The sequence below is a fragment of the Rhinoraja longicauda genome, chromosome 2 (genome assembly GCF_053455715.1).
Source record: "Rhinoraja longicauda isolate Sanriku21f chromosome 2, sRhiLon1.1, whole genome shotgun sequence".
In the NCBI taxonomy this organism is placed as follows: Eukaryota; Metazoa; Chordata; class Chondrichthyes; order Rajiformes; family Arhynchobatidae; genus Rhinoraja; species Rhinoraja longicauda.
In genome coordinates, this window is record NC_135954.1 from 46,349,757 (window position 1) to 46,362,260 (window position 12,504).

The following is a 12,504-nucleotide window of genomic DNA, read 5'->3' on the forward strand; positions in this document are numbered from 1 at the left end:
CTATTCCATCTGCTGTAAGAATGTGACCAACATGAAGCAGCATCATTTTGGCCCCACTCACCGTGGTCAATTATGTTGTGAAATTATATGACTGTCTCCATCAATAAAAACAATACCGTAGCACAGAACATCAAGTCAAGTCAAGTCAAGTCAAATTTATTTGTCACATACACATACTCGATGTGCAGTGAAATGAAAGTGGCAATGCCTGCGGGTTGTGCACAAAAATAATTACAGTTACAGCATATAAATAAAGTTAATAAGTTACTAAACATAGCACAAAAAGTGTCGACAAAAATTTAGTCTCTGGGGTTATCAAAGTTGACAGTCCTGATGGCCTGTGGGAAGAAGCTCCGTCTCATCCTCTCCGTATTCACAGCGTGACAGCGGAGGCGTTTGCCTGACCGTAGCATCTGGAACAGTCCGTTACTGGGGTGGCAGGGGTCCCTCATGATCTTGCTTGCTCTGGATCTGCACCTCCTGATGTATAGGTCCTGCAGGGGGACGAGTGTAGTTCCCATGGTGCGTTCTGCCGAACGCACTACTCTCTGCAGGGCCATCCTGTCCTGGGCAGAGCTGTTCCCAAACCAGACTGTAATGTTGCCGGACAGGATGCTCTCTACAGCCCCAGAGTAGAAGCAATGAAGGATCCTCAGCGACACTCTGAATTTCCTCAGTTGTCTAAGGTGGTAAAGGCGCTGCTTAGCCTTACCCACCAGTGCGGCAATGTGCGTTGCCCACGTCAGATCCTCTGCGATGCGGACTCCCAAGTATTTGAAACTGCTCACCCTATCCACAATAGACCCATTTATCTCCAGTGGCGTGTACGTCCTTGGATGTTTAGCCCTTCTGAAGTCCACAATCAGCTCCTTTGTTTTAGTGACATTCAAGAGGAGGCTATTGTCCTGACACCAGAGTGCCAGATCAGCCACCTCCTCCCGGTAGGCCTTCTCATCGTTGTTGGAGATCCGGCCCACCACCACAGTGTCATCAGCAAACTTGATGATGGAGTTTGAGCTGATCCTGGCCCTACAGTCATGTGTGTACAGGGAGTAACATACTTCTTGAAAAAACATACTTAAAAACATTCAAGAGTCAAGAGTGTTTTATTGTCGTATGTCCCAGATAGAACAATGAAAATCTTACTTGCAGCAACACAACAGTATATGTAAACATAGTACACTGTAAACAATATAATAAACAAGAAAAAAAGTTCATTGTATATACAAATGCATATATATACACATATGCAATGTGTGTAAGAATATGTATGTAAAAAATGGTATATTTGTCTGAAGAAGGGTTTCGACCCGAATCGTCACCCATTCCTTCTACAGTCTGAAGAAGGGTCTTGACCCAAAATGTCACCCATTCCTTCTATCCAGAGATGCTGCCTGTCCTGCTGAGTTACTCCAGTAAGGAACTGCAGATGCTGGTTTACATCAAAGTTAGACACAACATGCTGGAGTAACTCAGCAGGACAGGCAGAATCTCTGGATACAAGCAACATCTCTGGATATATAGAAGGTAGACAGAAAATCCTGGCGTATCTCAACGGGGCAGGCAGCATCTCTGGAGAGAAAGAATGGGTGAAGTTTCAGGTTGAGACCCTTCTTCAGACTTGGGTCTGGGTTACGACGTGGTCGAAGAGTCGGTGGGAAGGAGGAATCACAGAGGGGGAGCAGTGAGAAAGGATGTTGGTGAACTCTTGTCAGAGAGAGGAGGAGAACTTCTTCAAAGTGGACATACCTTGAGGAGATTTAACAGTGGAACGGACAAAATGTGTAGGAAAGAACTGCAGATGTTCGTTTAAATTAAAGGTAGACACAAAAAGCTGGTGTAACTCAGCAGGACAGGCAGCATCTCTGAAGATGTCACCCATTCCTTCTCTGGATATATATATATATATATATATATATACTAGACAAAGTGGGCCCGTTGGGCCCATTCCCCACTCCCCCATTCTGTCCTCCCCCATCCCCACTCTTACTCTCCCCACACTCTCCCCTTTGGCCCGTCCTCTTAGGGTTTCCATTGTATCCGGGAGGGATGGAGGGAGTGAAGGGGGGAGGGAGGGAGAGGGAGGTTTGGGGGAGGGAGGTGTGGAGTGATCGAGGGGGAGGGAGTGGTGGAGGGAGGGATGTGTTGAGGATGGAGGGATTGGGGGAGGGTGATGAGAGATGTGGTGGTATTTGTGGAGGGAGCGTGGGGGGGGGGAGAGAGGGGGGGAGGGAGGGATGGGGGAGAGGGGAGGGATATGGACCTCCCCTTTTCCCAGTACCCCTCTTTCCCCCACCACCAAGTCCCCTCCGCACTACCCCTGTTGTCTCATTCCCCATTCTCAGACCCCCCCCCCAATTTTCCCTCCCCCAGACACACTCTTAGCATCAGTTAAAGGCCCGGGGGGGGGGGGGGGGGGGTGCGGGGGATCTGATCAGTAAAAGGTCCGGGGGGGGGGTGCGGGAGATCGCACCATTCAAAGGCCCGGGGGGGGGGGGGGGGGGGGGATAGCGGGGAGATGTTCTCCCGGGTGTGGGAGAGAGGAGAGAAGCAAGGGGAGAGAGGAGAGGTGAGCCGGTGATCGCGGGCTTGCGCCGCTAACGGCGTCCATTTTTTTGGTGCGAGTGAGGAGATGCCGCGCATGCGTGCTGAGTACAGAGTGAGGAGATTCCGCGCATGCGTACTGAGCACAGCCGCACCGCAGCGCCCCCCTTCTGTCAAAACTTCGATAAATCAGGGGGGGCAGCGCTTTACAACCTCTGTAACTTAAAAAATATACGAACAAATTAAATGAAAATATCGCGGCCGGTCAGCCGGGAGGTTGGTGATCAAAGCGGTGCAAAAACCGTGGCGCGACGGTTTACCGTTTTGCCGAAATCACTGATAACTTCCCAAACTCTACATACAAATATATTCATATAGAAGATCTGAGTTTTAATAGTATACTAGCACAAGTGTGCCCGTTGGGCCCGTCCTCGTAGGGTTTCCATTGTAACCGGGAGGGGAGTGGGGGGAGGGGGGAAGGGGGGGGAGGGAGAGGGGAGGGAGGGGGGTAGGGGGACGGAGGGGGTGTGGGGGAGGGAGGGGGGAGGGGGAGGGAGGGGGGAGGGATGGAGGGAGGGAGAGGGAGGTGGGTAGGGGGGGAGGGAGGGGGGAGGGGAGGGGGGAGGGGAGGGGAGGGGGGAAGGGAGGGAGGGGGACCTCCCCTTTTCCCAGTACCCCTCTTTCCCCATTGGGCCCGTCCTCATAGGGTTTCCATTGTAACCGGGAGGAGGGGAGGGAGGGAAGGGGGAGGGAGGGAGGAGGGAGGTGTGGAGGGATGAGGGGAGGGGGAGGGAGGGAGGGGAGGGGAGGGGGGAAGGGGGGGAGGGGGGAGGGAGAGGGGTAGGGGGGGAGAGGGAGGGAGGGGAGGGGGAGGGGGGAGGGAGGGAAACCTCCCCTTTTCCCAGTTCCCCTCTTTCCCCGTTGGGCCCGTCCTCGTAGGGTTTCCATTGTAACCGGGAGGACGGGAGGGAGGGAAGGGGGAGGGAGGGAGGAGGGAGGTGTGGAGGGAGGAGGGGAGGGGGAGGGGAGGGGGGAGGGGATGGGGGAGGGAGAGGGGAGGGAGGGGGGTAGGGGGGGGAGGGGGGAGGGAGGGGGGAGGGGAGAGGGGAGGAGGGGGACCTCCCCTTTTCCCAGTACCCCTCTTTCCCCGTTGGGCCCGTCCTCGTAGGGTTTCCTTTGTAACCGGGAGGAGGGGAGGGAGGGAAGGGGAGGGAGGGAGGAGGAAGTTGTGGAGGGAGGAGGGGAGGGGGAGGGAGGGGGGAGTGGGGGAAGGAGAGGGGAGGGATGGGGGTGGGGAGGGAGGGGGAGGGAGGGGGCCCGTGCTCGTAGGGTTTCCATTGTAACCGGGAGGGAGGGAGGGAGGGAGGGTGGAAAGAGCATCCCTCTCCCCATCAGAACTGCTCTCCATCGACTCCTTTAAGTCCAGGCTCAAAACCTATTTCTACTCCCTAGCGTTTGAGGCGCATTGAGGAGGCGCTGTGAACTGTTTGTGTGCTACTGTATGTTTCATTTTTTTCCTTAGTACCTAATCAGATGTACAGCACTTTGGTCAACGTGGGTTGTTTTTAAATGTGCTATACAAATAAAATTGACTTGACTTGACAGCTTTTCGCAACAATGTAGCACAGGGGCATTGTGACGTCACACGCTGAATACCGCGGGGGGGGGGGGAAGGGGGGTCAGCTCGAGTTCATCTCACAGGGGCATTGTGACATCACAATGAAGATCAATCCGCACCGCAGCGCCCCCCTTCTGTCAAAACTTCGATAAATCAGGGGGGGCAGCGCTTTAAAACCTCTGTAACTTAAAAAATATGCGACCGAATTAAATACAAATATCATTTTCCAGCAGCGAACCGCATGCTGATTAAGGCGGTACAAAAATCGTGGCGCTACGGTTCACCGTTTTGCCGAAATTGCCGTATTCGGCCGACATCAGTGAAATATATATACATACAAGATCTGAGTTTTAGTAATATACTAGACAAAGTGGGCCCGTTGGGCCCATTCCCCACTCCCCCATTCTCTCCTCCCCCATCCCCACTCTTACTCTCCCCACACTCTCCCCTTTGGCCCGTCCTCTTAGGGTTTCCATTGTATCCGGGAGGGGGGAGGGGGGAGGGAGTGAAGGGGGGAGGGAGGGAGAGGGAGGTTTGGGGGAGGGAGGTGTGGAGTGATCGAGGGGGAGGGAGTGGTGGAGGGAGGGATGTGTTGAGGATGGAGGGGGGAGGGAGGGGGGAGGGTGATGAAAGATGGGGTGGTATTTGTGGAGGGAGGGAGGGGGGGGGAGAGAAGGGGGGAGGGAGGGATGGGTGAGAGGGGAGGGATATGGACCTCCCCTTTTCCCAGTACCCCTCTTTCCCCCACCACCAAGTCCCCTCCGCACGACCCCTGTTGTCCCATTCCCCATTCTCAGAACCCGTTGGGCCCGTCCCCACACGCCCCATTCTCTCCTCCCCCAGCCCCACTCTTACTCTCCAAGTGTGCCCGTTGGGCCCGTCCTCCTGATCTGTGTATGTCAAGTGACCACTATAACTTCCTTTTTTTTTTTTTCCTAATCAGATGTGCAGCACTTTGGTCAACGTGGGTTGTTTTTAAATGCGCTATACAAATATAATTGACTTGACTTGACTGTTTTTAATTTTTTTTTTACTAAAACCTCTGTAACTTAAAAAATACGCGACCGAATCAAATAAAAAACCATTTTCCAGCAGAGTTCAGCGCGGTGATGAAGGCGGTGCAAAAATCGTGGCGCTACGGTTCACCGTTTTTTTCAATAAATCCGCTTTAAACCTCCGTAACTTAAAAAATATGCGACCAAATTAAATGAAAATATCACGGCCGAGCGAGCGCGAGATTGTCGGTTAAGGCGGTGCAAAAATTGTGGCGCGACGGTTCACCGTTTTGCCATAATCACTGTTACGTATATAGAAACAGATATATTCACAAGATCTGAGATTTAGTAATATACTAGCAAAGCGGGCCCGTTGGGCCCGTCCCCACACCCCCCATTCTCTCCTCCCCCAGCCCCACTCTTACTCTCCAAGTGTGCCCGTTGGGCCTGTCCTCCTGATCTGTGTATGTCAAGTGACCACTATAACTCCCTTCTTTTTTTTTTCCTAATCAGATGTGCAGCACTTTGGTCAACGTGGGTTGTTTTTAAATGTGCTTTTCAAATATAATTGACTTGACTTGACTTGCAATAACAAAAAACACAACTTTAAAACAATCAGTCCTTTTCTGGAAACTTTTCCCCACACCCCCCATTCTCTCCTCCCCCAGCCCCACTCTTACTCTCCAAGTGTGCCCGTTGGGCCCGTCCTCCTGATCTGTGTGTGTCAAGTGACCACTATAACTACTTTTTTTTTTTTTTCCTAATCAGATGTGCAGCACTTTGGTCAACATGGGTTGTTTTTAAATGTGCTATACAAATATAATTGACTTGACTTGACTTGCAATAACAAAAAACACAACTTTAAAACAATCAGTCCTTTTCTGGAAACGTTTCGAAACAATGTAGCCGTCACAAGCTGAAGACTAAATCTGCACCGCAGCGCCCCCCTGAAAAGGGGGGGGGGGGCAGCGTTTTAAAACCTCTGTACTTAAAAAATACGCGTCCAAAGTAAATGAAAATATCACGGCCGAGCGAGCGCGAGATTGGCGATTGAGGCGGTGCAAAAACCGTCGCGCTACGGTTTGCCTTTTTTCCGCAATCGATGTTACGTACGGTTCAGGTCATTCCCAAAAATATATACATACATAACACAAGATCTGAGTTTTAGTAGTATACTAGAACAAGTGTGCCCGTTCAAAGCGGGCCCGTTGGGCCCGTCCCCACTCCCCCCATTCTCTCCTCCCCCAGCCCCTCTCTTACCCGTTTGTTGATGACAGATGTTGCGGTATTTGTGGATGGGGGAGAGAGTGAGGGGGGAGGGGGGAGGGGGGGGGATAGCGGGGAGATGTTCTCCCGGGTGTGGGAGAGAGGAGAGAAGCAAGGGGAGAGAGGAGAGTTGATCCGGTGATCGCGGGCTCGCGCCGCTAACGGCGTCCATTGTTTTGGTGCGAGTGAGGAGATGCCGCGCATGCGTGTTGAGTACTGAGTGAGGAGATTCCGCGCATGCGTACTGAGCACTGCCGGACCGCAGCGCCCCCCTTCTGTCAAAACTTCGATAAATGAGGGGGGGCAGCACCTTTAGACCTCTGTAACATAAAAAATATGCGTCCGAATTAAATAAAAACATCATTTTCCAGCAGCGAACCGCATTCTGATTAATGCGGTTCAAAAATCGTGGCGCTACGGTTCACCGTTTTGCCGGAATTGCCTTCAGCCGACATCAGTGGAATATATATACAAACAACGCTACAAGATCTGAGTTTTAGTAGTATATAGATATATATATATATATATATATATATATACACACACACATACATACACATAAAAAATACAAACAATAATACTGCAAAAATACAAACCCAATGTTACCAAGTCTATGATTTTTGGAAAGGGGTAAGGATGGGTCAGAAATTAAGCTCCATTTCAGAAGTATAGAAAGTGAGGGAAGGCACTGAAAAAGAAATTAAGAGTGGCACAAACTATCACTAATTGACAAGATTTAGAAAATAATCAAATTTTATAAATATATTAAGGGCACATACTGTATGTAACCAGAGAGAAAGTTTATGTCTGTGCCCCTCAGAATTTTGTACACCTCAATCAGGTCTTCCACTCCAAGGCAAACAAATTCCACCTAGCCAGTCTCTCTTCATAATCAAAATGCTCCACCCCAGGCCACATTCTGCCAAATCTCCTTCACACACTCCCCCAATGCAACTATGATCTTCTGAGAGTGTGGAAATTGGAACTGCACACAGTATTCCATTTGTGGTGTAACCAATGTTTTATAACATTATACTATAATCTTCCTAATAGAGTCATAGAATCATACAATATAGAAACATGCCCTTTGGACCAAGTCGCCCTACCAAGATGTTCCATCTGAGTTGGTCTCATTTGCCTGCATTTGGCTCATATGCCTCTAAACATTTCCTTTCCATGTACCTGTCCACATATCTTTAAAATGTTATCCCACATGCCACACGTTAGGTAAGGAAAACAAGTATTCTCTATGACCCATCACCATCTTTTCGATCTTCATGGATCCTATTATTCATTGTGTGTGGCCCAGCCTTACTAAAAAGCATAACCTCACACAGGATTAAATTCCATCTGACAGTGCCCTGCCCAGCATGTAACTCATCAATATCATCCTGTAGTCCATGACTACCCTTTTCATGAAGACTGCCACCATATGTGCCAAATATATAATGTGGCCCTCATGCTGAAAAGTTTGGAGGCCCCTGGTCTAAAGTAACGTTTATAATATTCTCCTGCAGACTTCAGAGCTATGACCATCCTCAAAACAGATCTCGAAGTACTGGAGCAGTACCACTAAATCTGTCTCCATAAGATCTCCTGAATTCACTAGCAGAATCACCAAGCCAATGTCAGCATCTTTGCTTGAGGCTCTCATTGCATTTGATCAATAGACAATAGACAATAGACAATAGACAATAGACAATAGGTGCAGGAGTAGGCCATTCAACCCTTCAAGCCAGCACCGCCATTCAATGCGATCATGGCTGACCACTCTCAATCAGTACCCCGTTCCTGCCTTCTCCCCATACCCCCTCACTCCGCTATCCTTAAGAGCTCTATCCAGCTCTCTCTTGAAAGCATCCAACGAACTGGCCTCCACTGCCTTCTGAGGCAGAGAATTCCACACCTTCACCACCCTCTGACTGAAAAAGTTCTTCCTCATCTCGGTTCTAAATGGCCTACCCCTTATTCTTAAACTGTGGCCCCTTGTTCTGGACTCCCCCAACATTGGGAACATGTTATCTGCCTCTAATGTGTCCAATCCCCTAATTATCTTATATGTTTCAATAAGATCCCCCCTCATCCTTCTAAATTCCAGTGTATACAAGCCCAATCGCTCCAGCCTTTCAACATACGACAGTCCCGCCATTCCGGGAATTAACCTAGTGAACCTACGCTGCACGCCCTCCATAGCAAGAATATCCTTCCTCAAATTTGGAGACCAAAACTGCACACAGTACTCCAGGTGCGGTCTCACCAGGGCCCGGTACAACTGTAGAAGGACCTCTTTACTCCTATACTCAACTCCTCTTGTTACGAAGGCCAACATTCCATTGGCTTTCTTCACTGCCTGCTGTACCTGCATGCTTCCTTTCATTGACTGATGCACTAGGACACCCAGATCTCGTTGAACTCCCCCTCCTCCTAACTTGACACCATTCAGATAATAATCTGCCTTTCTATTCTTACTTCCAAAGTGAATAACCTCTGATGGGCTGGTCATATCATTTGCAAACCCAACGCAAGAATCCCAAAACAGATATTCCACTTTGTGCTCCATCCTGGTCAAATAATACCAGAGGGCAGAGCAGGTATTTCAAAGAAGTTCTCAAAGCTTTCTTGAAAAATTCAGATTTATGGAAATTCCCAGAGAATATCTGATCAAAATTGAGAAAGAGCATCCAGGAAGGCACTCTTTCTGGAATCCATGGAAGTCCAGCAAAGTCAACAGAAATAGAGCAGCCCCTTCAATTTAACCCCTTGGTCTATTGCCCCACCTGTGGTGGAGTCTACTGATTACATAGCAGTCTCATCAGCCAGAAAGTGATCAAAGTAGGCATGCTGAATGGACACTTAACACGAGTAAACTTAACGGAGACATACCATTCTCTCCAATATGAATGTAGAATAGACCTCAATGTGGTTGTATAATAGATCTCAGTTCACACAACCAGAGATCTTAACAGAAACTTTCAACATAGCACCATATACAAATAGAATAGGCCTCAAAGTAACCACTTCTTCAATAAAACCAAGCAAAAATAGAATACTTTCTACTTTCTGTGGTCCACTGCTGTAATTGTGATTTTAAAATAATAACTATCCATTCAGGAACATTAATATTGCAAAGATAACAGCATCTAATGGTTATATTTACTTACTTTTTTCCTGTTGTTTGAAGATAAGGTGATTGTGAATAACAGTTTGGTGCATTTTGTTGTTTTTGTTCACAAAGTATATGTAATCAGGAGCGATTTCGTGCTTATGGCTCCTTGGAAGTCAATCTGCTGAATTTCATGAATTTCATCAATTTTATGAATTCATTAGTTCTGCAGTCATTCCAAAATATGATGATCATTAAAAGTAAAATTGGAATGTTTTAAACTACTTGGTTTCCTTGACTTCACTAAAGAGTATCAGGCCTAATTGAAATGCATTGCAATTTACATATCTCTCAGCAGGGGTTCAACACCAATGAAATATTCATATCCTACTTTATATTTAACTGAAATCGTCCTTAAAAATATATCATTCTTCCACTGCAAATCTCAGTCAAAAACATAACCTACCACCTTGAGTAAGTATACTCTAAATTTTTCAAGAGTATAAATTATTAACGCAGTTAATTACAAAAGGATGTTTCATGTTAATGATACTCAGCTGAAATAATTGGCCCTTTGTTGCCTTGGAGATTGAACTGGCTGTGTGGTATTTTGAAACAGGGTTCTTATATTTTCCTTTTTCCTTCCCTGTTTCAACTTACACTTCCCTTTATCTATAACTCTTACTATTTTTGTTTTGAAAACAGTATTCTATTTTCTGTAACTTTCACATCAATCCCCACTCAGTGCTGGTACCAAAAAGAGCGGCCATTGCATGCTCCCTTTCATCGTTATTTGAAAATAATGTGAGTAACTTATTTGACTCCAAAGACGTGTAGATTTATAGGTTAATTGGCTTCTGTAAATTCCCCCTTGTGTGTTGGATATGAGAATGGGACAACAGAACTAGTGTATGGGTGATTGATGGTTGAACAGGACTCGCTCGGTAGGCCGAAGGGCCTGTTTCCACACTGAATATCTCAATTGCTAATTTATCTTATTTACCTCTTTTGTGTTGATATTCTTTGGGAGGTGGAGTTATTGAGTTATAGAGTTAAACAATATGGAAAAAAAGAAGCATGGAAATTTTTTTTGCTTATGTGGCATTGTCTGAGCCCATGATGGTTATCAGGATTTAAAAGGGTAATAGTAGATAATATTCTACATTTTGGACATGGGAACTGGTCAGGATGTATGGTACAGGCCCGGTTCATAACTGTGGTGTAGGACCGGTCTGGAAGTGTGGCCCTGGCTGGAATATTCTAAGATTATGTATTTAGGAGATAAATATTATCCATTTACCTTAAGCATAGAGGAAAAGAATTATAAAAATATAATTACAAGAAATTAAAAAATCATTCACAGTAATTTTGTGCAAAAGCATTAAAGAGGGTTGATATTATTTTAGGTGTACGATCCTTGTCAGGGTAGACACAAAATGCTGGAGTAACTCAGCGGGACAGGCAGCATCTGTGGAGAGAAGGAATGGGTGACGTTTCGGGTCGAGACCCTTTTGATCAGTCTGAAGAAGGGTCTCGACCCGAAACGTCACCCATTCCTTCTCTCCAGAGATGCTGCCTGTCCCGCTGAGTTATTCCAGCATTTTGTGTTTATCTTCGATTTAAACAAGCATCTGCAGTTCTTTCCTACACAATCCTTGTCAGGAAGGTGATTATCCAAAACGTAACAACCTCTTTCCTGCTGCATGTATACTCGTCGACCTCTGGGTTCCTTCCAGCATTTTGAATATTTTTTTCATTATTATGTCAGTCTCGGTATTTCATATGCTGGACGGTCAATGGCTTTAATACCATTCTGTGACTCTACTTTCAAAATGTTTTGATGCCATACTTAGACTGAATGACACGGAAATTTTATTTTTGAGACACTTATCAAAAGTAAACATCATTCATACTGTAGGAACTATAATAATAATAATAATAATAATGCATTACATTTATATAGCGCTTTTCAGACACTCAAAGACGCTTTACAGGGATTTAAAGAACATAGGGAAGTGAATAAATAGATAAATAAGTAAACGAACAGAGAAAGGAGACAGAGGGTGAGGTGACCTTCAGTGGTTGAAGGCAGTACTGAACAGGTGAGACTTCAGTGATGTTTTGAATGTGGTGAGTGAGGAGGAGTCTCTGACGGTTTGGGGTTGTGAGTTCCATAGGGTGGGAGCAGCGATGGAGAAAGCCCTGTCCTATGGGCACATATGGACACAATTTTGAACAGAGTAAATACAGGAACAAATTGCACACTGAGATGAAATGTTAAGTTTTACATAGAATCATACTGATTCAATTGAACTAAATTTGGATCTATCTGAAACATATTGTGAAATGTAATGATCATGTCATGTTCACAAATTCATACATCACAGAAATACGTCCTTCGGCCCAACTTGTTCATGCCACCCCATTCCACCTACCTGTGTTTGGCCCAAATCCTTCTAAATCTTTCCCATCCATGTATCTGTCCAAATGTCTTTTATATGTTGTTATAGTCCCTGCCTCAACTACCTCCTCTGGCAGCTTGTTCCACATACCTACCACCCTCTGTGTGAAAGTTAAAGGAGATGTGCAGGGCAAGTTTTTTACCTAGAGAGTGATGTATGCCATTATCGTTTTGCCAGGGGTGGCAGTGGAAGCAGAAATGAGAATAGTATTTAAGAGGCTTTAAGATGGGCACATAGATATGCAGGGAATGGAGGGATATGGATCATGTGCAGGCAAAGGAGAATAGTTTCACTTAACAACATGTTCAGCACGGACATTGTGGGCTGATGAGCCAGTTCCTATGGTGTTCTCCTCTATGTTCTATTTTCAGACAGCACTCAAACATTCTCAAACACTGCCAATCTCATGCCCCTCCCCTCCGAGGACATTGGTCTTGGTCCGACCCATGTTCATTCCTTCCAGTTTGAACTTCCCTCAAACCATTCGGAGCATGTAAGGAATCTAAATCCCTCCCA

The 12,504-nt window shown here is 46.6% G+C and overlaps 1 long non-coding RNA gene across 1 annotated transcript in view; it reads right to left on the reverse strand.

The window, feature by feature from the left end:
• LOC144609457 (uncharacterized) overlaps positions 1-9,733 on the reverse strand; it is a 49,162-nt gene extending 39,429 nt beyond the window's left edge. Inside the window, exon 1 of the long non-coding RNA XR_013549319.1 lies at positions 9,585-9,733. This is a non-coding gene — a long non-coding RNA (uncharacterized LOC144609457). The remainder of the gene's footprint in view (positions 1-9,584) is intronic.
• Between the last annotated feature and the right edge of the window lie 2,771 nt (positions 9,734-12,504).